This window comes from Dendrobates tinctorius, unplaced genomic scaffold (genome assembly GCF_039654945.1).
Source record: "Dendrobates tinctorius isolate UK_male_01 unplaced genomic scaffold, ASM3965494v1 ptg000384l, whole genome shotgun sequence".
NCBI lineage: Eukaryota > Metazoa > Chordata > Amphibia > Anura > Dendrobatidae > Dendrobates > Dendrobates tinctorius.
Window position 1 is genome coordinate 637,840 of NW_027362050.1, and position 6,165 is coordinate 644,004.

General features: G+C 46.0%; 1 long non-coding RNA gene across 1 annotated transcript in view; it reads right to left on the minus strand.

Annotated features, from left to right (window-relative positions):
• LOC141076006 (uncharacterized) overlaps positions 1-2,506 on the minus strand; it is a 28,515-nt gene extending 26,009 nt beyond the window's left edge. Inside the window, exon 1 of the long non-coding RNA XR_012227390.1 lies at positions 2,461-2,506. This is a non-coding gene — a long non-coding RNA (uncharacterized lncRNA). The remainder of the gene's footprint in view (positions 1-2,460) is intronic.
• Positions 2,507-6,165: the final 3,659 nt, after the last annotated feature.

Here is a 6,165-nt window from a genome sequence, read left to right on the forward strand (position 1 = left end):
GGCCATTAGGGTCATTGCACTGTGGTGGTTTCAGTTCTAGTTTTGCCCGCGGTGGCCGTTAGGGTCATTGCACACTGGTTCCTTTAGTTTAGTGCACGTGATTATGAAGCAGGTGTGGTTGCTCTGGCTAACCTATAAAAGAGTGTCAGGTGTTGCAATCAGGGTTGGTGATATTGCTCATTTCCAACCAAGTCTGGTGAAGGAAGGAACTATAGAGAGGAGTTCCTGGCAGCTCAGAAGAGCTCTGGTGTTATAGCTTCAGGTGGAAGCTGATTTCTGGTGTTGAGCTTCCGGGGTGAAGCTGAACTTTGGTTGTGGATTCTGTTGCTGGGAGCAATAGCAACAGAGCAAAGCTAAGTGATGTTTCCCTGTTTGTGCCTTTCCTTTATGTGTGTTTCAGTGCAATGGTGGGATTAGTCTCTGCACCGGCCATTTCACTAGAAAGGGGTAGGTGCAGGGAGAGCTAGGGTTTAAAGGTATCCTGATCGGCGCCCGGTGCGGAACCGGCCTAGGGATCGGTAGGAGTGTAGAGACACCGACTCAGGGGAGTGTAGGAGGTCTCCACGTCCCCGTTCCCTATCGCAGGGCCCTCCATTGTATCGGTTTCCCTGGTGTTTCTCTTTATTGTTTAAATTTGCCTTACTGGAGGCGGTGTATCCAGTTATACGTTATCTTATTTAAATTCGCCCTGCTGGAGGCGGTGTATCCAGGGGCACGCGCGTCATATAAATTCGCCCTGCTGGAGGTGGTGGGTCCAGTCGCGCGTGACCATTACACTATTATTTTACGAGGGAGAATCATAAGGATTGAGAAAGGGTTGTCTGAGTAGTGGAAAAGTCCTTTAAGCATATTTTAGAAGCTGTGTCAGATTAACTTCATATCATGTTTGTGGTGTAGTGCAAATGTATATATTGGGAATATCTGTTGATGTGTCTTTAATACAATGTGCGGAAGTTACCACTCAGCCATGGTAGTGACAAAAAGAAAAGAAAGTTTTTGACGTCAGAGTGTACTTAATTAACCTTTGCTTCCTGTATGGTGTAATGTGGTGCACTCCAAATAGTCCAGAAAAAATTGAGACCTGAGGGGCAGTTGATAACATTTACTTGTTGTAAGCATTCACAGGTACATCCAGATTAATGATGCTTGAACACTGATTTTCAATTAGCAGCCTAAACCTATTTTCAAGTTTTTCTCTTGTGTTTCTCTCTTGTGGGAGTGTCCCTCCCAATAATGTAGACTGGAAGTGAGGTGAATCCAGGGTCTTTCTTTCTTTCTTTCTTTCTTTCTTTCTTATATCAGCACTTAATTCCTCTCCATGTGCTTTCCTCCTTTTCTACAGTCTGTTTTCCCTGCCCTCCCTGTGACTGTAGATACTTTGCCCTCTCGCAATGTGCAAATCTGTGTACAAGCCACCTTCCCTTCTGTTATCTCTAACACAGTGAGAAGCGGGAGGAAGCAGAGAGCTGTTAGAAACCAGAGCAGGAGGTATGACGGATTCCTAACATTTTTGAAAATCACTCAGCTAGATAAAGGACTGTCAGGCACTCCCAAGCTGCAGAATGGTAGACAATACTTAATGAACATAATTTAGAAAGTTGCTTCACTTTGCATTTAGGAAACAAATGAACTGTCATGGTCACGTGTGTCAGGTCGCAGATGATACCGCAAGGCGGACCCATAACACACGTGACCCTGGATACACCGCCTCCAGTGGGGCACATTTAAATAATAAAACATGCAGGTGGATACGCCGCCTCCACCTGGCGAATTTAGGTATTACACGTTATACATACAGTAATCAAATAATAAAGGGGAACCTGGGAAACTTTAACAATGGTGGGCCCTGCGATAGGGAATGGGGACATGGAGACCTCCTAAGCTCCCCTGAGCCAGTGTCCCTGCACTCCTGACATTCCCTAAACAGGCTCCACACCTGTCGCCACACGCGTACCTTAACGCCCTTGCTCACCCTGACCCTAAACCCTCACTAGGGAATGGGTCGGTGCGGAGACTAATCCCACCACTGCACTAATAACACACATGAGGAAAGAGACAATACAGGGGAAACACCACTTAGCTTTGCTCTGTTGCGTGCGCTCCTAGCAACAGAGCCCTCCACCTGAGTGCATCTTCTCCTCCACCTGGATCCATCACCATAACAGGATCCTCCACCTTAGTGCAGCCTTGGAGCAGAGTCCAACACCAGTTGCAGCTGCTTAGTACCAGAGTCCCAAGGAAGTGTTCAGCTTCTGCCACGGAGTCAAGCATGCTTGAGTCCAGCTCAGTGGCCAAGTCCCACATGGTGAGTGCCACTCTCCATAGTAGCCACTCCACCAGACCATGCAGACACTTCCCGCTGACTCCATCACTGCGACCCCACCACGCCATGCGAGCCCTTCGTCCAGACACCATAGCTGCAACACGTCCCCCCTGGCTAAGCTGCGCAGGACTCCTCACCAGCTCCATCCTTCCTCCAGGCTCTCCACTTCAAAGTGAAAGCAATCTCACAGGCAGTGATTGAACACCCTGAGCACACCTTTATATGGTGTCACACCTGATCCATAATTAAGTGAACATTAACCTAAACCTAAGGTGCGATACCATTCCCCACCACCGGGCAACTTAGAATGAACGACACCACGTGATAATTCTAATGGCCACCGGGGGGCAATCACGACACTTTGGAACCAAAGGAAAAAAAGTTCACTTAATGCATTTAATACCGCCAGATCCAACACTGGATCATGACATGAACAATAAACTACAGATGTGTACATAACCTTTAATTTCTATCAGTTATCAACAGCTTGTAAGGGAAATTTGCAATAAATTTTATTGCTCTTCTGTAGTCTCAGGACAATTTTGCTAATGATGATATCTCAGAGAAATAAATATTGTACTTTCTATGAGAATTTCATGGTTTGAGGCTTATCAGCATATTACCGCATGTGTGTGGGATAGACTAGAAAAGCATTTTTGAAATGTCACTGAAAAGGTTAAAATGGCATGCATACACAATGTATATGGCTGCTATGAAAGCTGAAGCCTCAGCAGTTCCCATAGCAGAGAAAAAAGAATAAAATAAACACGCTCTACCGGGGACGGTCCCGTTATATGATCACAGCCGGCTTATAATCAGGCAGCAGTCAGGAAGTAATTAAACAAGAATGCTTAATGGAAATCTATCATTAAAAAAGCAACTCGTTATCCTGACCATAGTGATTAGACGTTTTTAAAGTCATGATGTCTTGAATGAAACTTCCCGGACAGTAACGGTATAGATGTAAAATGTGAAGAAAGTGGAATATGACATTTTCATAGAGGTGCTGAAAATATGACTGATAAACAATATAAAGAATAAACACAAAGATTTGGGGTCTGGCTCCTCCAGACTGTAGCCTGGGCATTGAAATCTGAACATCCCTCCTCGAGACTTCAGCAGCCGACAATCTGATGTGTTTGGGGGCTTCCTGATTGTCACCTGATAGATGATATTGGGGAAGATAAGGATCAAGCAAGTTGAAGTCCAATCTTTGGAATTCCAGGTTGATAAGTCAGTGACAGAGGAGTCTGGCAGTGGCTTACTTTGCTTCCCTGATAAAGAGCACATTGATGCTTGGCCAAGATCAGCATTCAAGTATATGAGAAAATTAGGAGAACCTGTTCTGCCAAGAGCTTAATTAGCTGTATGGTCACCCAAGGGCGTCTGTTCACACGTTGCAGTTTTGCTGCTTTTTTTTGTCACAAACCTGAAGAATTTCCTAGTACCCAAGCAAAGTCAATGCAATTCCTGAAGTCTCATGCACACATTCCTTATTTTTCCATTGCAGATTTAAATCTGCAGCAAGTCAATTCTTTCAGCATTTTTGCTGCAGATTTTACACATAATAATGAGTGGAGAAAAATCTGCACCAAAAACGCATGTTAAAAAAAAACAGCAAAAATTAGCCTATTTTACTTAATAATAATAATAATCTTTATTTTTATATAGCGCTAACATATTCCGCAGCGCTTTACAGTTTGCACACATTATCACTTAGGCTAAGTGCACACGTACCGGAACTCTCGCGGAAATTACCGCGAGAATTCCGGAATTCCAGTCCGCGGGAAAATCGCATTTTAAATTCCCGCGATTTTCCCGCGGAAAAACTAGCATTTTGCAAGCGTATTTAGCTTGCAGAATGCTAGCGTTTTCCAAGCGATCTGTAGCATCGCTGGGAGAACTGATTGACAGGTTGGTCACACTCGTCAAACAGTGTTTGACGAGTGTGACCAACTTTTTACTACTGAGGCCGCCTATGCGGCATCAGTAGTAAAAGATAAAATGTAAAAAAAAATAAAAAATGGTGTTATTCTCACCCTCCGACGTCCCGCGCAGCCGTTCCCAGTAATCCTTTGCGAAAATGCCCGCGATGACGTCCGTTGTCGCGGGATCGCGATGTCTCGCGGTCATTCGCGATGACGTCGCGCGAATGACCGCGAGACTTCGCGATCCCGCGAGAACGGACGCCATCGCGGGCATTTTCGCAAAGGACTACTGGGAACGAGAGCGTGAAGAGAAGCGGGAAGACTGCGCGGGATGCCGGAGGGTGAGAATAACAATATTTTTTATTTTTAAATTCTATTTTACAGGGATATGGTACCCAGAGCCCGGAGGACAGTCTCCTCTCCTCCGGACCGTGGGTACCATCCGCCATTGTTCTGCTTACTTTCCGCATGGTGTGCACAGCCACATGCGGGAAGTAAGCGGAACAATGCATTCCTATGGGTGCGGGATCGCCGCGATTCCGCAAATTAATGAGCATGCTGCGGTTTTTACCGCGAAGCGATTCCGCCGCGGTAAAAACCGCAGCATTAGCACAGCATTGCGGAATCCCATAGGAATGCATGGGATGCTTATTTTTCATATTTTCGTGGCAAAATCGCGCGGTTAAAACCGCCGCCTAAACGCGAAAAAAACGCCACGTGTGAACTCAGCCTTAAGGTTTTTTCCTATTCATCTCTAGGTCATACCTGATGCCCAAAGCTTTAAGCCATTGGCATAACTTGAAGCTTATGGGTCCCAATGCAAAATTTCCAATAGGCCCCCAACTATCACAGGTCTTCAGTAGTATTGACCTTTGGGCCCCCCTAGGTTCCACTGCAAATGCTATAGTCTTGCCATTTCTGCAAGCATACCTCACTGGTTTCCTTGCTCAAACACAACATGTCCTCCTCCTTTAATCTCACAGACACAACATCACACTTTTTACTGAGCTACAACTAGTATTGCAGTCCAATAATGTGTCTGTGACAAACATTGTTTGCTGATTTTGAGGTGGTAATGGTCCCCTTACCTCTTGGGTCACTATGCAGCCACAGAGGATGTACCAATGGTATGCCCGCCCCTGCTTAAACCCCTTGCCAAAATGTATTCCAAATGGATGAATGTGAACTATTAGGCTGGTCATGCATATTAGATTTAGGCAGGACCTGAAGACTCACTAATGTCTCTCCTTGGTGACAACTCAGATGACACCATCATGAATGTAATTGGAAGGTTGGCTGAACAAACTTTTGGCTGACAGCTATTTTGTGTGGCCAGCTTAATTGGAAGTGTTTAAAGAATAGAGAAGACGTAGAAGATGTCCAAAGTTCCAATAGACGTCAGCGCTCTGGATATATTCTACTACTTTGTGGTTCTTTAAGAAGGGCCAGTTGGAGTTGTCTTCTTCTCATTTGGAACACGTTTAGCCCGTGTGACGAACAGCCCACGGCCGATCATCCACTTACGGGGCGACTAACGGGGGTCCCGCTGCCACCAAAACGCGACAGACAGCGGACCCTGTGTCACCACTATGTCACCGTCCCACCACTGACACGGGTGTATCAGCGGACGGAGGGACGAGACACACTGCCGGCACACGGCTATCACAGGCACAGTTGGGGCTTATCTTAGTTATCCCACCACTGGCACCATGTGACCAAAATATCCAGCAAGCTACTCTCGCTCTAAAATTTGCCGCAGGGGGAGTTTAATTTGGATGCCCCACCACTGCTATCAATCTTCCAAGTACTGCAGGGATTTATGTATATCCCACTTTCTCAGTTCCACTTTGGAACTCGCAGCTCTCCGGCGCCCCCCTTACCCTCAGGTCAGTCAGGGAACTGCACCTAGGATAA